Genomic DNA, 26,655 nt, shown 5'->3' on the forward strand with positions numbered 1-26,655 from the left:
AACAATTTTATCAGTGATCATTGCATGGTCTGTGATAATAATCCTCGATGTACTATACTGTAAAAGTAAAATAAAAATTTACTAAGTAATGTTTTGAAAATTCTCATGTGCCTCATGCCTTCTAATTATTCTGATAAAAATTTAGAAATTTAAAATAATCTTACTTTAAATTTTATTCAGTATTCCAATGTTTTCATACATATACAAAATAAATTTCAAAATTAACTTTTGAGTTACTTTAAAAGTGAAACGCAAGTGTCGATGTAAATTAATGTAAAACTGCTTTTTAATACTGGATTCCAGAAAAGTCATAGAATTTTGTGAGTTCCAAAAATAATGCCAAAACGTATTAAACTGAAATTATAAAAAGTGGTGCCTTTCCAGTATACGTTTATTCAGAGTACGTTTACATTAAATAGTTTCTCAAAAATAAAACACTGAGCCTAAAAACTAATATTTTGTTTCCCGGCGTAGGAAGGTCATGTTTTAGAGGTAATGTGGCTTCTCTTAGTCTATCATATAAAAACAAGACAGAGAAAACTTACAATTTTTAATGCCATATCGGCTTATTGTTAATTTTCACAAATATGTTCAATCTTTTTGGCTCTTTTGATCGTGATACATCTTGATTATTTCAAGCTTATCTCCTCGCTTACGTTATTAACTTACAGTGTTTCCTTAAAATATTTCATTTACAAATTTAATATTCCGTTTATTGCTAAATGTGTTATGCAGGGTTTAAACTGAGCAGTGAGGAAATCAAGAATATTAAATAGTAATCAGACCTACACATTCATAGCATAGGCATTCATTAGGAATCCGCTCAGCACTGTTGCAGTGTATTATCCTCTTTCATATACAGGGTGACCCAAAAGTTCGTTAACATTTGAAAATTCAATAATTCATTGAATAATGTAGGTGGAGATGTAAAATTGAAAAACATCGTCGAAATGTCATGGAGTTTCAATAAAAGTGCTCAAAACGACCAACAGACGGCGCTTCACATGAAAACAAAAGCAAAATTAGCATAACATTTGATTTTTAGCAAAGATTATGTTCTTAGTACCAAATGTTCTACAAGCCGGCCATCATTCATCAACATTACGCATAGTCGAGGGATAATGTTGTGAACAGTACTGTACAGCATATCTATAGGTATGCCGAGAAATTATCGTCGGATAATGGCTTTTAGTATCCCTAATGAGGCTGGACGATCGCGGTTGATTTGGATTTCAGGTTTTCCCAAAATGAATAATTACACAGACTGTAATCTGGGAGCCTAAGGAGCCAAGCAAGACGGAAGTGGCGGCTCACCACGCGATTATCATCAAACGATGTGTCCAAGAGATCTTTCACACGTGTAGCAATATAGAGTGGAACTCTCTCCTGCATAAAAGTCATACCTTCCAAGAGGTCTTTATCAATCAGACTAGAGAGGAATCGACATTTTAACAGCGTACTTCGCACTTCGCGTACTTCGCACAGCGTACTTTGCACAACAGCGTACTTCGCACAGCGTACTAATATCAGCGTACTTCGTACTAATATCAGCGTACTTCGCACAGCGTACTTCGTACTAATATCAGCGTACTTCGCACCCATCACACTGACAGTCCGAATAGTAAAATACTCATTTCCTTGAAGAAAAAGGGTCCGATCACGATTGATGTGATAAATCCACATCACACCGTGACCAACATTCAGAGGTGTTATATAGAGAAGTTTCGAGACCATGGTAAATAGCCTTACTTCAAGGTACCATATTATATCTGAAATTCCTATATGTTAAATGTTAAATATGAAACTACTTGCCGTGAAAAGGTTCCTACTTCCTCTTAGGGAGGAAAACTAAACTGTTAAGAATTTGCCAACTAACAAAATTTTAGTGATCGTATAGTGAAACGGGTACAGCATTTTTGCGTTGTGAAAAAAATGCATCCCGGGACCGCGCCGTGAGAGGATCGAAAACATAAGAAAAACATATACAAGAAATATAGGAAAAACATATTAAATATATAAAGAAAATATACTGTAAGAGGTTCCAGATTAAATATCAGTTTATTCAATTACATCCAATAAGAAAAATCTTAACCTCATCTGAGAGTCTTTTCATTTAAATTCATAAAAAAAACTTAAGGTTTGTTTGGTAAATTAAAAGAAAGGAAAGGGGAACAATTTAAGGCCTGAGAGTTAAATTTTAGATTCGACGTTGTTTTTACTGCTAAGGACATTTTTGAAAAACTTGCCTAAAGTTCAAACACACCAAAAAAAATAAAACTTATCTTGAGGGGACATCTTGAAGTGGAGGACTCGTATCTTATCAAGCGTTGATGTCGGCCGGGCTCATCTTGACACTGGTTCTAAAAATGTAGGCGCCAATTCCCACTGGAGAACAGAAACAGGAGCAGGAGCACTGCTGCCCAGGACGGCTATCCGCTTGGTCCTGAAAGTCCTATGTCAACACGCAGGTAACTCGTTCAAATTTCGCCTCTTTACCAGCACGCCGCAAGGAAGAGGGTTTTCAGCCTCAGGTCAGAAACGTTTTTTCTAGGCAATTACGTCTCGCCTGTTCTTACTCATCCCAAGAGCAAGTTTCACGAGTAACGTCCCAAGTAAGTTCCACCCGCCAGTCAGCAAGAGAGAGTCGCCTCTTAACCCAAAACGCGGCCGGGGGCATATTTGCCGCTCCCCGCCGAGAAAACATTTTTCTTCGTAATTACATCTTCTCTCTCTTTTTTTCAACCTGTTTTCAAGAGTAACATCCACAAGTCCAGCCAACCAGTAAGTCCGCGAGTCCAAGAGTAAGTGAGTCTCGCCTCTTAACCAAACGCGGCCGGGGAGCATATTTGCCGCTCCCCGCCGGAAAACATCTCTCTTCGTAATTACATTTTGTCCAGCAAGCCCGTAAGTCCAGCAAGCCCGAAAATCAGCGAGCCAGTCAGAGAGTGAGCCAAAAAGTGAATCCAACTCGAATTTCCTTCGTCTCCTTCACAAACGCGGGCTCCCACTATGGCTTCACTTATCGCCCCCTTAATTATGGCAAAATCTTCGTTTTCAACTCCAGAATGCGGAAATAAGGGTGATCGCGCATGCGCGCCCTTCTTCACTTTGCCAACAACCGGACCCTCAATCGCCAAAAACCTGAATGACTTACATTGAAAGACAAGTAGCAACCTTTGACCTTTCTGTCACGTACTTTCCTCTCTTAAGGTCAACTAACAATGAAAATTCTTTCTCGAACATTCTAAAGGACAAAGCGCGCGAAATCATGACTTGGCAAAAATTGCCTCCCTTTCCCTGCTTCTTTCACAATGAATAAAAGTTTGTACAAGATTTGCAAATAGAGGAAAATAAATAATATTCTTTTAAACTAAATACTATTTCCAGAAGCATCTGTTTTTCCCCAAAATTAAAGCCTTAAAATAAATAATTCATAATCAAATAAAAATTAAGATTTCCATAAATCATAAAATCATTCACATAGTTTTTATAACGCTATCAGATAATTTCTCTACATAACATTCCTTTCCCCTAAGGAATTAAATTTTGGTTTACCAAAATTTAGCAGACAGACACTTCTTGAAATACCATGACTCATACTGTGCAATAAGGCTAAAGGATAACATAATGTAACAATATTTCACACGACTCCTTGGTACAGTGACGTAACTGACACATTAAATTTAAAGTCCAAAATGTGCAAGTAAAACAACAAGATTAATGAAAGCAATTACTAATTAAAATACTCAAAGAAGATCATCAAAAATAATTAATCAAAAACATCAATTAAATCACTTAATTAATTACCTAGAAATTCTCAGAACACATACAAAAATAAAAATAAAAATAAGGCGTTAATCACAAACAAAATATCATCAATCAATAATGACAAAAAGAATTTCTCTTTTTTTTTTTTTTCAGTTCATTACATCACATTAGTGTTGCAGTCTCTGTGTGGCCACAATCCTGAATGTTTATTTATCTATTCATTCTTTTTTTTTTTTTTTTTTTTCAGTCCATTAATGTAAACAATTTCACCTGAGGTCGAACACATTCTACTATTGTGACAATTTCTGCTGAGTACAATCATGGAGTACATTAAATGAGTACGGAGTTGTTAATGCAAGCGAGGAAAACCCTGTAGTTAGAAATCATTGTGTTAACAACTCCCCCCTGCAGCCTTCAACGCGAGAAAGTGAAAGCAACAACCCCGTAATGTGAACTCAGCACAATACCCCTTAGTAGAGGAACTTGACCTTAAAAGAAACCAGATTTCACCCTCCTACGTCTCACCTTCGACCAAGGAAGAACAATCAATCTTTCAAAGTTGAAGAAGACTATATCTGTCAATTTTTCCCTTACGATAGATAAGCCACTGAATGTGTTCGGATACTCACACCCGAAGAAAGAAATAATCTAATCCAATTGTTCACACCAAAAAATAAAATAAATAAAAATAAGATAATTAACACGCCGCAGATACATAAAATACATTCCTGAGAAAATAAACACACTAATAATTCAAACAATTCCAAATAAAATATGTCACATGAACGTATTCAAACAAAGAGTAAAAACCCCCCTAAGTACTACGAAATTGAATAACTTCCAGGAATGAATCCCAAACAATCACGTCTAAGAACAAGAAGCGGCCTGATCAGGGCCAAGCATTAGAAAAGAAAAGAACGTTACAACACAAGGAACCTCGGAACCAGCCGAAAATACCCCACACAAAAAAAAATCAGAAAGAAAGAAAACGTGATTGTCCAAAAATTCAATCCAACCAAAATCAATTCCGAGAATTAACATAACGAATACGCTGTACAAATACCAATTAGAATTTTATCCAAGACACACACAAAATAATAATAATAATACAACCTAATGCATGTACAAAATAACGTTTGGCCAAAAATTTACAAATACTACCAAGATACACATATACACATAAAATGAAAATACAATTAAACTGTAAAAATTTCGTACATAATTCAAATGAGCAAAGAGATCAGTGATACTTAAAAAAATTTAAACTGCAATACCTAAACAAATACACACATAATCATGATGTTAAACCATATCAAGTCAAAAATATTTCACTGTAATTCAAATCAAGCCAAAAAAAAAAAAAAAAAAAAAAAAAAAAAAAATCAACCAGCAAGAGTGAAGTGTCGCTAAAAATTTCAAACCTCAAAGTAAACACTAGTGAGTAACAACACCATATTTAAGTCCCCTTATTAAGACAACAAAAATTCAGTAATTCTAAAAAATCCACTAAGTCCAAAAAATTTTTCAAACTAGTCAAAGAAATCAATCAAAGCTGGACTGAAGCACGTCATTAGAACACTAAACAAAATATCACAAATAAAAAAAAGTGTTCAAAACAAACCCCCCAATTTTAGGCAAAAACTGAGATCTATTCTGCATCAGACTCTTCCAAAACGTTGTATAGTAACCTAAGTAGCAGCCTTCAGCAACACCTCCACCCAAACAATAGAAACAAAGTAACTCTTTACCGCGTCCATGTAAGCTGAGAAAAGCGCTGTATTATGAATGACAGACTCAAACTTTACGTATCAAGCAAACCCCCAGACACGTTGAAAGAGAACATAAGATCTCTTATCTCGGAAAGAAAAGTGCGCTGACTGAAACGTTACAATCCTGAACCAACACAATGAAAAAGATACAACAATAGTTTTCTCAGATAACAAGTTCCTGTTTCTCTCGGTGTAAGAGGTCAAGTGCCACCATGAAGTGCAAGTATTTACAAGAAAACGAGCTTTCAGGACATTACAACTTCACGCAAGACCTAACTGCAAGCAACAAATGCAAAGTTATCAAAAGTGCTAAACTAAAAAAAAAAAAAAAAAAAAAAAAAAATACTCATAACTCGTAACTCAAAATCCCTAAAAATCACACACTCAAATCCATAACTCAAATTCTACCATTTTCCTATGACCACAGAAATCTCAATTCTTCCACAGAAACTAAACATCAGAGAACTTACATTTTACGGACCTTGGCAGAAACCACCAGAACAAAACAAAAACCTGATACAACTATCTTGATACTACCAATTCAAATACAAAACTTAAGCCAAAACAAGAATTAACCCCAAATTCAGCAACAAGTCCAACCAAGAAAGAAATTCAATAACTCCAATCAAATCTATTACGATTCACTAGCAAATTCAAGACAAACTACTTGTAATCAACAGAAAATTCCCACTCATGAGTACAGAAAAGTAACTAATCTTCTCAAACTTATTTCAAACATTTTCACAAAACAAATTCCCGTTGTCACAAAATTCTCCTTAAACTTCACTTTCTACAATTCACAAGACTAAATTTCTACTGTTTAAACAATTCTCACATGACAACTCTTCACAAACTTAAAACTCAGAAGATAACTCATCTCAATTACTCTGACTCATTAAACTAATTAGAACTTCACTCAAGCTGAAGAATTCAATCCAAAAGAAAAATTAAATATGCAAAGCATCACCATTGCTGATCTCAGGCAAAAATTCAAATCTAACCCATGTTAATTTTAAAACAGAATTTTGCAATTGAAAAATAACCTTCAATTTTTACTCATTCATTTGTATCATTATGCCTTAAGAACTTATAAAATTCATTGCTCAATACTAAATTAAAGATTTCTAACACATTACACAATATACTGGAATCATATCAAAACATTGTAAATCAAAAAGCAATAATATACTACGCTAGATAATCATGAAAACATTACATACATTTCACAAAATATTATTCAATTAAGTCAAAAAATCAAAATTTCTCTAACGTTACCCCTCACAATTACACATTTCACAAGATTCTAGGTTAAATAATTAGCAAAAACACACACACAAAAAAATTTTCTAGCTACGCATAGCTATGGCTTGACTCATTCAGTAAAATAATTAGAGTCCTTAAGTCTCGCTCTCTTAATAGTGCTAAAAAATGAGTCCAGTTTTTAAAGACAAGCACTCGAAACTTTATACAAGGATACACAAATAGCCTAGGATTATCGTGAAATAATTCATTTTCCATCTTGTATCAGAAATCAGAAATCAAAAATATACATCCAGAAAACACTCAAGGATTTTCAACAGTAAAAATATACAGTATCTATTCTCCTACTATCAAATAAGCAAGTACTCCAAATAAGCAAACACAAATAAAAAAAAAAAACTCTAATTAATCCTAGTACATAAAATTTAACTCCTTCCTTAAAAAGTAAATTACACAAAATAGGTAAATTCAAAATCCAAATTCAATTCTCGATCCGATCCCCCACTAAGCAGAGGTCACGGCACCAATGTTATATCTGCCGTGAGAGGATTTAAAGTTCAAACAAAAAAAAAAAAAAAAAAAAAAAAAATTTACTTATCTTGAGGGGACATCTTGAAGTGGAGGACTCGTATCTTATCAAGCGTTGATGTCGGCCGGGCTCATCTTGACACTGGTTCTAAAAATGTAGGCGCCAATTCCCACTGGAGAACAGAAACAGGAGCACTGCTGCCCAGGACGGCTATCCGCTTGGTCCTGAAAGTCCTATGTCAACACGCAGGTAACTCGTTCAAATTTCGCCTCTTTACCAGCACGCCGCAAGGAAGAGGGTTTTCAGCCTCAGGTCAGAAACGTTTTTTCTAGGCAATTACGGCTCGCCTGTTCTTACTCATCCCAAGAGCTCACGAGTAACGTCCCAAGTAAGTTCCACCCGCCAGTCAGCAAGAGAGAGTCGCCTCTTAACCCAAAACGCGGCCGGGGGCATATTTGCCGCTCCCCGCCGGGAAAACATTTTTCTTCGTAATTACATCTTCTCTCTCGCTTTTTCAACCTGTTTTCAAGAGTAACATCCACAAGTCCAGCCAACCAGTAAGTCCGCGAGTCCAAGAGTAAGTGAGTCTCGCCTCTTAACCAAACGCGGCCGGGGAGCATATTTGCCGCTCCCCGCCGGAAAACATCTCTCTTCGTAATTACATTTTGTCCAGCAAGCCCGTAAGTCCAGCAAGCCCGAAAATCAGCGAGCCAGTCAGAGAGTGAGCCAAAAAGTGAATCCAACTCGAATTTCCTTCGTCTCCTTCACAAACGCGGGCTCCCACTATGGCTTCACTTATCGCCCCCTTAATTATGGCAAAATCTTCGTTTTCAACTCCAGAATGTGGAAATAAGGGTGATCGCGCATGCGCGCCCTTCTTCACTTAGCCAACAACCGGACCCTCAATCGCCAAAAACCTGAATGACTTACATTGAAAGACAAGTAGCAACCTTTGACCTTTCTGTCACGTACTTTCCTCTCTTAAGGTCAACTAACAATGAAAATTCTTTCTCGAACATTCTAAAGGACAAAGCGCGCGAAATCATGACTTGGCAAAAATTGCCTCCCTTTCCCTGCTTCTTTCACAATGAATAAAAGTTTGTACAAGATTTGCAAATAGAGGAAAATAAATAATATTCTTTTAAACTAAATACTATTTCCAGAAGCATCTGTTTTTCCCCAAAATTAAAGCCTTAAAATAAATAATTCATAATCAAATAAAAATTAAGATTTCCATAAATCATAAAATCATTCACATAGTTTTTATAACGCTATCAGATAATTTCTCTACATAACAGAGGCGAGGGTGTAAAATTTACAAAGTCAATGAAGGAACTGATTCCTCCTCTCGCTACAGCTCATTTCATACACGATTCTCATGCGGCGTCACTGACAGTTTGCTGCCCAGAGTCATATGTTACCCTTTTGTGCAATTTGTTTTTTGCTTTCAATAAAACCCCATGTCCTTTCAAGCATGTGTGTCAGTTTTTACCTCTCTACCTACATTATTCTGTAAATTATTGAATTTTCAAATGTTAACGGACTTTTGAGTCAACCTGTATATTGAAGTGTTCATTAAGCGGCCTAAAGGAAAAGTCGCTGAACGCTGTTAGTTCTGTAAACTGTTTGAAACTCGGCGAACGGGCTGGCTTCATGGGCCTTTTCATGTTTTTCCGCATGTATAATGTGTACATGAGTCAGCGTCCCTTAGAAAGTCCTCGACTAAAGCATCCCTCTCGAGTACTTTGCCATAATCAAATAAACTATACATATTGCAGCTTTTCTGGAAAAATATTCACATTTTATACTGACTCTCACAACGCGCGTGAAACTCTAAAAGTATTTTCTGATATTCGGACTATTTCAGTTGTTTAAATTATAAGACTGCATTTGATTTTAACCACCCAGAGTTAGCAGATATTCTACTGCCGGTTTTCCGGATATTTAGGAATAAAATTAAACGAGCTTTCAGACGTCACAAATAGGTATGCTGTCGAAAAATTATAATTAAAAGAAAAATCATAAAAAATGGCAGTTACTCTGAAACCTGCAGGGGAATAACAAATTGAGATGTGTAAAACCCAAACTGGAGCATTGAGAGCCAATTAGAAAATACAGAGAGAGGGTTCTTTTAACTCGTTTCACTCATTATTATCATATAAAACCGAAAGTGAACCTACTGAAGAAACAATTAAAATAAATTACTGCAATAGTCTAAGTTCTAAGACGATGTTATTGAAAGTTTTAAGTAATTGGAATTGTTTGTAGTGCGAGAAATGTTTATTTATTCTTGCGACACGATTTTCCAGTGTTAAAAAAAAATTAATTTCTGACGCTTTAAATAGAATGTAAACTTGAGAATTTTCTGAAAGATATGTTTTAAAAGATTTATTTTGTTCTGCTTCTTCATACAGTATTTAAATTAAAGTAAGTTTTCAATTTTTCATTTAAGAAACTTGTAAAAGTTATGTTTGCTTTATCATACTTATGATTTTTAGAAGCAATAATCTCCATCGTCTCTAAGAAAATGCATTAAAGAATAAAATAAAAATTAATTTTCTCCTGTATAAAAAGACATTTTTAATTAAAAGCATGTTTCAGAGGAAAAAAAAAGACATTACATAAACACTTGCTAGACATAACAAAATTCCCGCTGGGTTAGGCTGTGTTGACATTTGTATATGAATGATATATTTCGAGGAAAGCTGTTATGGTTGAGTTTCTGGGTGAATTACAGTAAGTTATCTATAAAAGTGCTCGTTTCACCCACAAGAATACATAATTTGCTGTGTGCTTCACGAAAGAAATTTCCTTTTTCACATAAATATTAAAAAACAAAGGCAGAAAATAAAAAAGTAATGACTATGAAATCTGCATAAAATATTTATAAAAGTTGCAGTTGTTTACATTAGAGTGTTTTACACAGGTAAATAGCTTCAATTTATTTAACGATAAACATAAAATGACAGTTTTGTGCATTTTAATTAGTTGCGATTATAAAAAATGCGGAATATGGTTTTGTTGATAAAGTGAGTTTTTACAAATTTTTCGTAATAATTTGTTATATCACTAGGCTTGAGTCGAAAGAGCATGTGTTCTGTTATCGTCAAGATCTGCTTTGGACAAAGTTTTAAAAGTGTAGAGGGCATTTTCTCTCTCCTTCCAGCATGCCTTCGTGATGCAATGGTAGCACACTCGGTATTAGCTATTCGCGTCCCGGCAAAGGCATTGCTCCCGCTTTAAAGAAAAACGCCCTGCAAATGGCACCCGAACTAAAAGGTGGTGGGCAATAATTCGACACCACCAAGATTTGGCAAATAGGTCCCCTAATCCCCAGTCGCCTTTTAGGGGTGTATAAGGTACCAGAAGTGGAAGCAGCCCGACCCGCCTAACTAAACAAGTTGGTCTTATGCCCCGCGCCTAATTCAACAAAGGAAAATAAGTAAAACAAAATAACTAAATGAAAATAATCATGTGTTAATAATTATTAAAAGCATAAAAGTGAAGGAAACGGACACATACAAACATTTAAACAAAATAAACATCAAAGACAGAAAACGCGAACAACAAACACAAACAATGGTTACAAATTATTAAAAATTAAAAAAAAAATAGTGATGGCGATAAAAAGGAAAAATCATTCACTGATTCCCACTACCTAGTGCTCATCGTTAATAATTTTCATAACATATTTGCATAATTGTGATAAATCTTTATAGTATAAAAAAAGAGATGTTTCAAAATCAATTTTTACGTTATTTCTTACGTTATCAAAGTAAGGACAGACCTCGAGGAAGTGCTTAGCGTCAACAACCAAATCACATCGTTTACATTTATCGTCATTTTGTATCTTAAACCTAGCGAGGTATCCCGGAAAACGCCTATGTCGGATCAAAAACTGGTTAACGTCAAAATCATTGAAGATAATATTCTCTTTTTAATCAATTTTAAGTATTATAAGTATATAGGGTATTTTCCCCCTCCTTCTAGTATGCCTTCGTGTAACGGTAACACATTCGGCGCTTATTCGAGAGGTCCATTTCGAGTCCCGGCAAGCGCATTGCTCATTGTTTATGTCTGTTGCTTCAAAATAGCCTAATGAATCTACAATTAGTAAGTAAAATATGAATAGAAAGCATTTAAGAGATACAGCATGCTCGTATTTTAGGTGAAAATGTTGATTTAAAATTCCTACCTTTAGAAGACATATTAATATATTTTAACAATTTACGCAAAAAGATAGAGTAAACATTTCATTAAATATCATTATAATTTAAAAGAATTATACTAGATACGTTTTCCTCTCTGAATTGATCCCATTGTTGCGTGCGTACGGGTTCGTTATGAAATGAATGCACAAGTCCGATGAAAAATGAACAAAAATTTATTATTATCACAACAAAAATGCTTAAATTTTCTCAAATTATCATGCAGTATTACAATATCTCACAGTAGTTTTCTTTTAACTACTCAAATGTCCAATAGACCGTAATTCAAAACAGCTAAAGAACGCTAATCCGCGAATTCGCTACAATCAACAACAGTAGTTTTCTAAACAACAACAACCTAAGCAACTACTACAAACTGAGATGTTTTCCTCCTTTTATAAGATTTTAAAATCACGCGCTAGAATTTTCCAGTACTTTCTCGAAATCAAAAAGAGATATTTATTTATTTAATGCACGCGCTCTTGTATTTTCAATTTTACGGCTTAGCTTTCTTTTAATATTCGTCACGCGCTGCACTGCGCGAGAAATAAAACCATTTAATTTATAACTGAACTAACATTAGCTTTTTAAATACCAAATTCGTAACACTGCCCCCTTCCCAAGGACTGCACGTGCCGGGCAGTACAATCCCTGGACAGGAAGCTAAACTTACAACTGTGGCATAAATGCAACTGAGGCATAAACATTACATTACAATATCAAACAACATGAACAATAAATGCAATAACTAACTTAAACAAATCAAATACTATCAAATACTAAATACAAAACAAATCAAATAGACATTTAAAAACAAAAAGGACCATGGTCTGGTACTATTTACAATTATTTACATTATGTACTATGGCCATAGTAATAAGCTAACCTGTCGTAAGAGTTCGAAGACTCACGGATCCGAACCACGACGTCATTCGTGTTCAGCACTGTATATGGACCATCCGAAGGTGACTGTAATTTAGGACTCAGTCCTTTTCGTTGAATTGGGTTCCACAACCACACCTTGTCTCCTTTGTTGGATCTCTGTCTAGTAGCTCTTGTGTCGCATCTGGTCTTCATTTCCTCCGTCGCCAAGTTGACTCGCTTTCGTGCAGAACGGTGCATCCCCTCAAACCGGGCCTGGGCAACTTGGATGTGTTCCTCAGGCGAGGAAGGCGCATCCGTAGGGCGACTAAACAGGCGGTCACAAGGCAGACGAAGGTCTCGACCGAAGAGCTTCTGGGATGGAGAATAGCTGGTAGTCTTGAGTTTCCTTTCGACCCTGGTATGATTTCGGCAGCTTCCCGAGCTCGATCTTTCGGACAAGGCGTCGACATTTCCAGGCGAGGATCCCTTTTGAGGATGGATAATCATGCCATCAGATGCTGAAAGCAGCTTATTGTTTTTGAAATCTAAGGAAAAATTGTATTTCCTTAAAAAGTCCAATCCGAGTATGCATGGATCTGTAATATCCGCCACATATGCCGTGTGATGGTAGGCGGCACTTCCAAACGTGATGTTTACGTTTAACTTCCCAGTTATGTCGATCTTGTCACCAGACGCAGTCTGAAGGGTAAGACAGGATGGCGTCCAAATAAGTTGATCTTTAAACTGTTCAGCTAAATCTTTCCTAATGTTGCGTGCGTACGGATTCGTTACTAAATGAATGCACAAGTCCGATGAAAAATGAACAAAAATTTATTATTATCACAACAAAAATGCTTAAATTTTCTCAAATTATCACGCAGTATTACAATATCTCACAGTAGTTTTCTTTTAACTACTCAAATGTCCAATAGAACGTAATTCAAAACAGCTAAAGAACGCTAATCCGCGAATTCGCTACAATCAACAACAGTAGTTTTCTAAACAACAACAAACTAAGCAACTACTACGAACTGAGATGTTTTCCTCCTTTTATAACATTTTAAAATCACGCGCTAGAATTTTCCAGTACTTTCTCGAAATGAAAAAGAGTTATTTATTTATTTAATGCACGCGCTCTTGTATTTTCAATTTTCCGGCTTAGCTTTCTTTTAATATTCGTCACGCGCTGCACTGCGCGAGAAATAAAACCATTTAATTTATAATTGAACTAACATTTGCTTTTTAAATACCAAATTCGTAACACTGCCCCCTTCCCAAGGACTGCACGTCCCGGGCAGTACAATCCCTGGATAGGAAGCTAAACTTACAACTGTGGCATAAATGCAACTGAGGCATAAACATTACATTACAATATCAAACAACATGAACAATAAATGCAATAACTAACTTGAACAAATCAAATGCTATGAAATACTAAATATAAAACAAATACTAAATACAAATCAAATACTAAATACAAATCAAATCAAATACACATTTAAAAACAAAAAGGACCATGGTCTAATACTATTTACAATTATTTACATTATGTACTATGGCCATAGTAACGAGCTAACCTGTCGTAAGAGTTCGAAGACTCACGGATCCGAACCACGACGTCATTCGTGTTCAGCGCTGTTTATGGACCATCCGAAGGTGACTGTAATTTAGGACTCAGTCCTTTTCGTTGAATCGGGTTCCACAACCACACCTTGTCTCCTTTGTTGGATCTATGTCTAGTAGCTCTTGTGTCGCATCTGGTCTTCATTTTCTCCGTCGCCAAGTTGACTCGCTTTCGTGCAGAACGGTGCATCCCCTCAAACCGGGCCTGGGCGTCTTGGATGTGTTCCTCAGGCGATGAAGGCGCATCCGTATGGCGATCAAACACGTGGTCACAAGGCAGACGAAGGTCTCGACCGGAGAGCTTCTGAGATGGAGAATAGATGGTAGTCTTGCGTTTCTTTTCGACCCCGGTATGATTTCGGCGGCTTCCCAAGCTGGGTCTTTCGGACAAGCCGTCGGCATTTCCAAGTGAGGATCTCTTCTGAGGATGGATAGTCATGTCACCAGATGCTGAAAGCAGTTTGTTGTTTTTGAAGTCTAAGGAAAAATTGTATTTCCTTAAAAAGTCCAATCCGAGTATGCATGGATCTGTGATATCCGCCACATAAGCCGTGTGATGGTAGGCGGCATTTCCAAACGTGATGTTTACGTTTAACTTCCCAGTTATGTCGATCTTGTCACCAGACGCAGTCTGAAGGGTAACACAGGATGGCGTCCAAATAAGTTTGTCTTTAAACTGTTCAGCTAAATCTTTCCTAATGATGGTAACATTAGCTCCTGTGTCAATGATCATATCGCAAGGAACTCCATCGATATTCCCATTAATGGACATTCCGTTACTGTTGCCACTCACTGTATAAATTTTAAGCGCTTTAAAACAAGGTTTTTCATTATCTGACAACCTCCGTTCCTCGATATGGTCACTAATTCGTTTACTGCGTCGTTGCTGGGAAATGGTCTTATTTTCCGTACCTCGGGATGTTCTGCAATTTCTTCGTATGTGGCCTTCAACTCCGCAGTTCCAGCATTTTAGAATTAGTTTCTTTTCACATATGTTCCGTCTCAAGCCACTGACTTGTCTGGTAAAATCATCTGCTTTATATTCCGTACCCTGGGGTGCTCTGCAATTCCGTCTTAGGTGACCTTCACTACCACATCTCCAACACCTTAGAGCCACTTTCTTCTCCCTCCTACTCCGTATCAAAGCGTCGACTTGTCTGGCTAAATCATCTAAACGAGCCATCAGTTGATCCACTGGCTCATGGACTCGCACAGCTCTAACTGGGTAGCGATCTCTACTAGTGGCTTGCTGTGCTGCCTCGAACTTCATGGCGTACAACAGAGCGCTTTTCATGTCCTTTACATCTGCCATTCGAAGAGCTTTCTGTATTTCAGGATCTCGGATGCCGTCGATGAAATATTGCAGCGACAGGATTTCTCTTGTTTCTGTCGGGCACTCCGAAAAGGCGAGGTGGGACAGCCTTTCAACATCCGTGGCGAGCTCCTGAAGTGTTTCGGTAGGCTTCTGTTGACGAGATTTTAATTGGAGCCTGCTGTAGTCTTTTAAACACTTCTCCCCAAAGCGCAACTCCAAGGCGCCGGACAGAGCTTCGAAATCCAACCTTTTGTTTTCGGGAAGAGTCTGAAGGATATCCGCTGCGTCGGCTCTTAGAGAAGCGGCGAGATGACAGGCCTTAGCTTGGGAATCCCATCCATTCGCATCCGCAACGATAGAAAACTGGGTCTTGTACACTTGCCAGGATGTCTTCCCATCATATGTGGATAGCTTCAGAGGTGGACGAGCAGGCATCGGTAAGAATTTAAAATCATCATTCTTGCTCCCTGCCGTCGCTACGAATTTCTTTAACGTTTCCATTTCTTTGGCAACTTCAGAAACTCTCTCATCAATTTGTTGTTCGATTTGGTGTTGGACGGCACAAACTCTTCCTTCAATTCGTTCCTCCACAGCAGAAACTCTCCCTTCTATATGTTCTTTTACAGAAGAAACTCTTTCTTCTATTTCTTCTTTCACCGAAGAAACTCTTTCTTCAATTAGTCCAACTTTATTTTCAACTGTGTCAATTCTGCCTTCCATAGCTTCAAATTTATTTTCTATTATGCAGGTAATCTCTCTTTTCATTTCTTCTTGACCTGCTTCAATCTTTTCTTGACTAGCTTGAACGGCTTTCATTTCGTCCTTAACAGAGTTGATGGCCCCTTCCATCTTTCCTTGGCTAGATTTCATCTCTTCTTTCATTTCTTCTTTAAACGAGGCAAAGGCTGTTATCAATTGCCTTAACTGCTCTTCCATCGCTCTTGTTATTGGCATTCAAATCCCACTTCTGACACCAAAAATTGTTGCGTGCGTACGGATTCGTTACTAAATGAATGCACAAGTCCGATGAAAAATGAACAAAAATTTATTATTATCACAACAAAAATGCTTAAATTTTCTCAAATTATCACGCAGTATTACAATATCTCACAGTAGTTTTCTTTTAACTACTCAAATGTCCAATAGAACGTAATTCAAAACAGCTAAAGAACGCTAATCCGCGAATTCGCTACAATCAACAACAGTAGTTTTCTAAACAACAACAAACTAAGCAACTACTACGAACTGAGATGTTTTCCTCCTTTTATAACATTTTAAAATCACGCGCTAGAATTTTCCAGTACTTTCTCGAAATGAAAAAGAGTTATTTATTTATTTAATGCACGCGCTCTTGTATTTTCAATTTTCCGGCTTAGCTTTCTTTTAATATTCGTCACGCGCTGCACTGCGCGAGAAATAAAACCATTTAATTTATAATTGAACTAACATTTGCTTTTTAAATACCAAATTCGTAACACTAATGATGGTAACATTAGCTCCTGTGTCAATGATCATATTGCAAGGAACTCCATCGATATTCCCATTGATGGACAGTCCGTTATTGTTGCCACTCACTATAGAGATCTTAAGCGCTTTAAAACAGGGTTTTTCATTATCTGGCAACCTACGTTCCTTGATATGGTCATTAATTTGTTTCCTGCGTCGTTGCTCGGAAATTGTCTCAATTTTCGTACCCTGGGGTGTTCTGCAATTCTTTCGTACGTGGCTTTCAGCTCCACAGTTCCAGCACTTTGGTTTCTTGTCAGTCCTTTTCCTTCCCGTGGCATTTAATTGTCTGTTTAAATCGTATGCCTTATTTTCCGTGCTCTGGGGAGTTCTGCAGTTCCTTCGTAGGTGGCCTTCAACACCGCAATTCCAGCACTTTAGGGTCGGTTTTGTTTCACCACTATTCCGTCTTAAAGCATTCACTGGTCTTGTCAACTCATCCGTTTCATTATCCGTGCCCTGGGGTGTTCTGCAATGCCGTCGTAGGTGACCTTCAGAACCACATCTCCAACATCTTACAGCCATTTTGTTCTCACTGCTACTCCGTATCAAAGCATCGACTTGTCTGGATAAATCATCTAAACGAGCCATCAATTGGTCCCCTGGGTCGTGGATTCGCACACCTCTGACTGGGTAGCGATCCCTAAGAGTTGCTTGCTGGGCTGCCTCCAATTTCACGGCGTACAACAGAGCGCTTTTTACATCCTTTACATCTGCCATTGGCATTGCTTTCTGTATTTCAGGGTCCCGAATGCCATCGATGAAATATTGCAGCGACAGGATTTCTCTCGTTTCTCTCGGGCACTCCGTAAAGGCGAGGTGGGACAGCCTTTCAACATCCGTGGCGAGCTCCTGAAGTGTTTCGGTGGGCTTCTGCTGACGGGATTTTAGTTGAAGCCTGCTGCAGTCTTTTAAACACTTCTCTCCAAAGCGCAGCTCCAATGCGCCAGATAGAGCTTCAAAGTCTAGTCTTTTGTTTTCGGGAAGAGTCTGAAGGATATCCGCTGCGTCGGCTCTTAGAGAAGCGGCGAGATGACAGGCCTTAGCTTGGGAATCCCATCCATTCGCATCCGCAACGATAGAAAACTGGGTCTTGTACACTTGCCAGGATGTCTTCCCATCATATGTGGATAGCTTCAGAGGTGGACGAGCAGGCATTGGTAAGAATTTAAAATCATCACTCCTGCTCCCTGCCGACGCTACGAATTTCTTTAAAGTATCCATTTCTTTGGAAACTGAAGAAACTCTCTCATCAATTTGTTGTTCGATTTGGTGTTGGACGGCACAAACTCTTCCTTCAATTCGTTCCTCCACAGCAGAAACTCTCCTTCTGTATGTTCTTTTACAGAAGAAAGTCTTTCTACTATTTCTTCTTTCACCGAAGAAACTCTTTCTTCAATATGTCCAACTTTATTTTCAACTGCGTCAATTCTGCCTTCCATAGCTTCAAATTTATTTTCTATTATGCAAGTAATTTCTCTTTTCATTTCTTCTTGACCAGCTTGAACGGCTATCATTTCTTCCTTAACGGATTCCTGGCCCAATTTCATTTCTGCTTTAACGGATCTAATCTCTGCTTTAACAGAGTCTTTCATCTCTTCTTTAAATGATGCTTGGCCAGCTTCCATCTTTTCTTGGAATGCAGCAAAAGCACTAATGAGCTGTCTCAATTGCTCTTCCATCGCTCTTGTTATTGGCATTCAAACCCCACTCCTGACACCAAAAATTGTTGCGTGCGTACGGGTTCGTTATGAAATGAATGCACAAGTCCGATGAAAAATGAACAAAAATTTATTATTATCACAACAAAAATGCTTAAATTTTCTCAAATTATCATGCAGTATTACAATATCTCACAGTAGTTTTCTTTTAACTACTCAAATGTCCAATAGAACGTAATTCAAAACAGCTAAAGAACGCTAATCCGCGAATTCGCTACAATCAACAACAGTAGTTTTCTAAACAACAACAAACTAAGCAACTACTACAAACTGAGATGTTTTCCTCCTTTTATAAGATTTTAAAATCACGCGCTAGAATTTTCCAGTACTTTCTCGAAATCAAAAAGAGATATTTATTTATTTAATGCACGCGCTCTTGTATTTTCAATTTTCCGGCTTAGCTTTCTTTTAATATTCGTCACGCGCTGCACTGCGCGAGAAATAAAACCATTTAATTTATAATTGAACTAAAATTAGCTTTTTAAATACCAAATTCGTAACACTGCCCCCTTCCCAAGGACAATGAATGTTTGATCAGTGCTGTTGCAGTATAATCTAATATGATGCAATAGATTTAAATACAAGCCTTTTTAATGCAAAAATTATTTTCGATCATATAAATAAATAAAAGAGTATTAGTGTTTAAAAGTCTGAAACGAAATATTGTATTTATCACGGGATTTTACAACAACGACGATTTATTTACGAGTCGCAAATATTACGTGGCTTTAGAATAGCTTAAAATCTTGAATCTAGATACTGCATTAATAAATGTACTCTTGATTATTGGTGTAATATCAGAAATGATGAGTACGGCTAAAATCGAGGTTAATCCGAAGGCAATTAGTAAACACAAATTAGAGGAGTAACCGCACTATATTAGTAAACAACAACAAAAAAAAATTTCTTCAATTCCGGATTTCATTACGCAAGCCCGATATTACGTAAATTTCACTTAATAATGGTTCTTGAAATAAAAACTATCTGTTTAAAAATAAACAAAATTCAGTTTGACAATACTAGCCATTTTAACTTTTAAAAAGCAGAAAAATTCAGTCTACTCTATCTTGAGCATTCTGTTAGTTGCATTTGGAACTGAAGTCTTTTTGAATAGTATTCTCTGATGTTGCCATTCCGGAAAACACAAGTAGACTTCTTTTTATTTTGATTCGTGAGCTTTATGTTTTTCTTATCATCAGTAGATGCATTTTCTTTTTAAATTACTCAGAACTATGCAATAATTAACATAAAAATACAGTTAACAATTTTTACAATATTTTAAAGCAGTTTAATCCAAACAAAAGTTTAACTCGGTTGCCTAAAATAAATCAGTATTGAAAAAAGAATGCAGATTAATCAGAAAAATAGCAGAAATATGAACATTATTAGGAATGAAAAAATGAAGTTATAAATGACATTAAATAATTATATTTACAACTTTGAACAATGTCAGTGAGTCTCAATTTGCATAAAAAAGGAATCCCGGATAACGGAATAACTAAATTACGTACTGTTGGGGATGGACGAAAACGTTTACTAATTATATGTTCAATGTTGTTATTACACTTACTTTTCTTTCCATTTTGTATTTTCCACGTACTTTATTTTACTTTAATGATGTTTAATACTAATTCGTTCGGCTATAGATAAGCATATGCTTTTAGACGGGGACAGTTAGTCTGAAATCCAGTTAACTCTTCTCCGGTAATTGGAAGTTGATTAGATATTGCAGGCCTTTCTTATAAATCTGATACAGGAACTGACAGTAGAAAATTACCAGTAATTTGATTTAGACATATTCATTAGTCAGTGGTGGGAATAGATATTAATAGTTTGTGCTCTTCATGAAGAGATATCAATAGCGAATTAAATATCAACGTACATCTTCAACAAAAATGCATCCTAAAACTGATGAAGAAAGATATTTTAATCGTAACTGGTTTACTCTTAATGCGTGTTACTAGTTTCTAAACACAATGTGCAGTGCTAATCGAAATAATAGAGTAAATTATACTGTACGTTGCATTAGATATGAATATAATAATTCTAAAGTGTATTTAAGTAAACTCGGCGTCTAGGGGATTTCTACGCTGACGACACACATTTAGGTGACTAAGTATTTATTTAGTTATTGATGGAGATACAGTGATGAGTGTTTACAAATGAAAAAAAGAGTTATAATTGAGAAGTTAACAGGTTCGCCATCTATTAATACGTCTTAGTAGAAAGCATGACTGCTCTCTTTCGCTTCCATCGTCCATCTTTCGTCTCACTGCAATGCCGTTAGTTGTGTTGAGTTGTCGCGCTCCTGCTACTCACACTCGGGTATCCTGACACGACAGGGCCTCCTGGCGACGATGGAGTTACAACAAAATCTGAAAAGAGTAATTAAAAAAAAAAGATAAAAAAGTCCGTTTGGATGGGAGCCCATCTTGGAACGTCCTGAGAGAAAAAAAAAAAAAAAAAAAAGGAAACGTCATTTGCTTGGAGTGTCAATTGATCATCCTGGAACATCTTGAGGAAAAAGAAATGTTATTCCTCCAGACCGTTCAGAATCAGAATCGGAAATAGCAGTTTCTAATAGCAAATCGAAATTAGTTAAAGCATTCACAATTGTAGTATAACATTCATCAGCGGAAATGGCACATTCTAAATTCAGAACATTAAGAATCGAAATTAGATCAGCCAGAGAGAAAGTATTTAATAAACGTTTCTTAACTTCGGCAGTGTGAAAAGAGTTATCTAGTCTTGTGAATTCACGAAGTCGTTTGCGATTTGCACGGTCGCCTTCTTGACCAAACACAAATTTATGTAGTAGCTTAATTGCTTTCGTGGGAGCTGATTTTAAGGATTTAGCAATATGTGGTACCTCATTTAAAGGTGACATTGTCACAACTGAACTATTTCGTAGAACACAAGTGAGAAACAAGTTAATACAATAAAATGAAAATTGAGTTTCGATTTCTAAAGCAAAAGTTCTGGTTTGTACACAATACGTTCTAATGGTAAAAATATAGTTTCAGTTCATCAAAATTGAATTCAAAGATTCTTTAATTTCACTTCATCAAAATTGAATTCAAAATATTTCTTATTTGATTTTTAAAGAACAGCTTACCTTGACTGAAGAAGAACCGGTCGAAGCGCCCATGTATGGAGATAGAGTGATGAGTATTTACAAATGAAAAAAAGAGTTATAATTGAGGAGTTAACAGGTTCGCCATCTATTAATATGTCTTAGTCGAAAGCATGACTGTTCTCTTTCACTTCCATTGTCCATCTTTCGTCTCACTGCAATGCCGTTAGTTGTGTTGAGTTATCGCGCCCCTGCTACTCACATTTATATATCGAGAAATGCAACGAAATAACCAAATACTTTGTCTTAGCATAATATTTTTTGTCCAATGTGGCACAATTTTAAGAAAATGCTCCCAACAGAAAATAAAACTTACTAGGATAAGTACCTAATTCGTTAATATAAAACAACGGTACTTTTCCGTTTTGCCGGCGCAAGCGGTAAAGTCGCCAATAATGGTACAACTGAGGCGAAAATATAGAAGAGGCAAAGTCAAGGGTTAAATTCATCAATTCTAATCAGAATGCACTAGCGAAATAAAGCACTGCGGTTTTACATAATTTCGGAGTAAGCTATTCGTACGAACTAAAATAATTCATGCGTTTAAACTTGCATTCCAATCAAAATTTAACTTGAAATTAATGTAGATAATTACTGAGAGAATTATATTTTTGTAGCGTAGTTTGCGTGAGCTGAGATCACTTGGGTTTATGTGATATGAACCGGCGGCATATAAGCATTCTTTTTCTCTTGACATAACGGATTTTATACCGCCGGTATATAAGCATTCATTTTCTTTTGAAGTATTGACGTTTAGGAGGGATTCTTACGGTTTTGCTTTTGACGAAAGACGCGCATGAGTGATATGGAAATGTTAAAATTATTGTTTTCTTTCAACAATAATGACAAACGAAAATGTTTACTGGCATATGTCTTCCTGTTTTATGGAATAATAAAATTATAAAAATCCTTTAAAGATGCTGTTAATACCAGACGCAAACTTAACGCTTAGATTATATAAGTAGCAAGTTCAAGAATTCAGTACATAAAGCAAAACACATTGGATTATCCGACGATTTCGACCCAACTGTAAAGGCACTGTGTGCTCGTAAGTATATTATTATTGCAATTTTGTTGCGTTTGTTTCCTTTCAGATTGCAGAAAATATTTCCTTTCCAACTGCATAAGTTATTTCCATGTTAGTGTCCATGTCTTTGCCATTTCTAATATTCTGTTGCCTTAAATGAAAAAAAAAAGTGCATTCAGTATTGTCGCTGAATTTAATACACGCGTATAGAGAAAGAAACTTTCTTTTCTGCTAAACACTATTTTTACACAAAGGTACGAAAGATATTACACTTTAAAAAGGGGCAATATTCATAATGCAATATTCATAATTCCTGTTATTCAATTTAAACATACATATCTTTATTTCTCTAATCCAAATCTATAGTAGTCTAACTTCAAAAATAAATTTTACTTTTCCTGACGAACTACAAATATAGTGAATTTACTGTGTATTATGTTAACTCACAACATTTTTGCTATCTGCGAAAACTGACTTGTCTCATATTTTCAGAGATTACATCTTCAGAGAATGGGTGTATAATGAACATGAAATAATGAGTTAATAATCACCACAGCTTTACTATGAACGGTTTTAAATTAAGAAAACATTTATTAAAAATCTCTGCACCTAATATTAATACACATTTACTGATTTAGCCACTAGAAGAAATACTTTTCCTCTCTAGTGAAAAAATTCACTACAGTTTTTAAATTTAATTTACCACACTACAATGCCGTAAGAAGTGTAATCTCATGGCACCAAAATTATCGCGCACGTCATTAAGAGTAATAATCTTTTCGATACTGCTATCAAAATGTAAAAAAATGGCATGGAGGTGTACTCTCGAGCCTAAGCAAAGGCTTCTTAAGCGTAGAGGAAATTATCTCATCGAAAGGCATACCCAATACCGAAGATACATTTTTCCCTATGCGCGTGGTGCGGTACAGAATGCTTACATGTGAACCGGCGAATCAGGATGTTGAACCATGGAAGCATAGTAAATTCTTAAATTAATATCTTTTTACAAATTTATTATCTTTATTTATTGGCTTTTTACAAAATTTTAAACGATATTAAAATGTTTATGCCTTCAAAATAAAAAAAAAGTCTTAGAACTAACATTCGTTAAAATTTTTTATGTGTATACTGTATGTTGTCGCCAATAAAGTTTGCTTGGCGAGATTAACTCCGGCGAAACTTAAAAGTACCAAAAATATTCGTTAAAAGAAATTTTACTAGCTTAACTGAACATATCTTATCATTAAGAAATTATTAATATTTATCACTAGTGTGAACTTTCTTTTAAAAATTTATTATTTTAAATGACATCGTAGTACACGGTTAATTTTGTAACTTACTAGAACTTTTGTGGTTGATTCAACAGTTCTACCTCTTTCTTCAGGTGATTATGATATTCATTACTCTTTCGACTGGTACTTTTGTTTCGCTGCTGTTTTAATGCTTTCTTCTAAAAAGGCTTTCCTGTCGCCAAGCCTTTTTCTCTTTGAAGGGGGAATATGTAAGATAAAAAAAATGCAAATCAAAATTATAATTTAAAATGCCTCTTAATTGCTCATTTTTGATTTGGGTACTTTGTCTCTAGTAATAATTTTCTCTAAACTGCGTCATATTTGAAAACGTATTCCGCATTATGTCATCTCGAAACTTCTGCATTGCCTATAAGTTTTAGACAATCAGATTAACGAAAAACGTTACTATAAATATCGTAGCAATCCTACTCTTGTGGTTTTTTCTCTGCTTGTGCTTGCTGGCTGAAGGACGTCTCTTGCTTTGCTGCTTTTGTTTAAAATATAATACGCCATCATCAAAATTGTGGGGTGCAGATTGCCACCCCTCCACCATTGTGAAGTGCCACAAGTAATAAAGGTATATTTGGAATATCAAGTGATTTTTCTGATTATTCAAAAGTTCCCGACTGCCAAACTAAATTTTATCATCACACACACACACACACACACACACATATATATACAAGTTGTAAGGTTCAACGTTTGAGTTACAGCTAAATATGAGGAATCTTAACAACTGGTACGCGAATAATCTCTTAGTTCAGCAGACAGAGAGCGGAAATCAAGAAGAGTTAAATACCCTTTATTATTCAAAATAAATTGAACAGTCGTCTCCTTCTTGGGGTTTACAACAAAGTCTCCACTTGGGCTTGAACTCAGGAATAGTAAAAAATAAAACTGAACTTAACTAAAAAGATATAGCGAAAGCTATCAACAATCTACTAGAGTTGGTCCCTGGACGCTAACTAACGGCAAAGCTATTAAGGGTCTAAAGTACGGTCGAGCGTAATAATAGCTTAAGATAAGAGTACAGCCAAAAGGCGAATGCGCACTGCTCAGAATTTCTGGCTCTCTAACGAAGTTACCAGAACTTCAACTTTAAATACTTGTTCTTCCTTCATGAGTTTAGTCGGAAATTGTAAGCTGACATTAAGAAGCTACAGGAAAGTGGCTTAAACTAAACATTAACTGGTAAAAACTTGGGATTAAACTTACAAAGTATTCGCAAGAAGATAATTTAATGGGCTTGGTTTTTAAAACGTTTTACCTGGTATCCTTTTACGTAAGTAAACAATTATGAACTTCATAGTTTTACTTCCTTGTACAAGATAAAGGAAGTATTGTAATAACGAAAAATTTCGGGTATAATTTTTCAACTAAAATATCCATTTTGCCGCTCTGAAATCCATTTCAACGAATTTTTTGCGTGACATCTGTATGAACGGACAGAATAAAGATTCGTATTTCCTCAAACGGATTATAAAATGGATTTAAAATGTGTGCAAAAGAGATGTTTTCGTGACGTCTGTACGTACGCATGTACGTATGTATGTATCTTGCATAAATCAAAACCACACAGCCACAGAACATTGAAATTTTATATGCGGGACTGCTATAACATTCAGTTGTGTACCTCCCATTTTGATTTCAATCGGTCGCATCAAATGTATATATATATATATATATACATTTGATACAATGTATATATATATATACCCACTCTGTTACCCGGCTCAGAAAGCTCAGTTTTATTTATTCCAATATGCTGGTAAATTGTGCAGTTTTTGCTTTAAAAATGATTAAATTATGTTGTTCTTATATTCCGGTTAAGGCTTTTATGCCATGCAATATTTTGAAATTTATCAAAAATTCAAAAATTGTTTAAGTACTACTAAACCTAAAGTAGTCGCAATTTGTTTACATTTGAAACTCAGTAGTAGAAAAATAAATTAAGCCAGTTTCTGTAACTTTTTTTCTTTTTGCCGAGTAAGGTCCATAGCCGAATTGCTTGTTTTTGCGTAGAATCGCTAATTTTAACTGTAAAAACTGCTTTTTTTTTTTCCACCTTAACTGTTTTAACTCTATTTGGTGCTTTATGTTTTTCTGCATTTTACAAGTTTTAGTGAAGATGTTTTGATTTTTTGTTTTTGCCTTGCAGCAAAGTGAATTAATTGAATGAGAAACACATCTTTAATGAAAATCGAGGAAATAAGTTTAAATGAAATGGAGCAAAAAATGTGTATAATTTAATAGACCATTTAAAGAAGTTATGTTGTGTCCACATCAGATTTTTTTTGTACATGTATTTTTGTACATGTTAGTGTTGTTGCTAAAAGGTACTACTGTAACAACGCTAAGAATGTATATCTTTATGATACTTCCCTTCATGCTAAAATATGTTCTTTCTTGCTTCAACAGAGGTGTGTGATTATGGCAAAGCCTCGAGGGCTATCTCGCCTAAGGGGAGAGATGCCTTCGTGGAGGACTTTCTAAGGGCGGTGTATTTAATTATGGCAAAGCACACTAGGGCTATCTCGCCTAAGGGGAGAGATGCCTTCGTGGAGGACTTTCTAAGGGAAACCGGCTCGTATACACGTTACACATGGGGAAAACCACGAAAACACCCATGCAGCCAGCCCG

Source organism: Stegodyphus dumicola, chromosome 2 (assembly GCF_044657685.1).
Source record: "Stegodyphus dumicola isolate Sdum_Otavi_A_Nest chromosome 2, ASM4465768v1".
Classification (NCBI taxonomy): Eukaryota; Metazoa; Arthropoda; class Arachnida; order Araneae; family Eresidae; genus Stegodyphus; species Stegodyphus dumicola.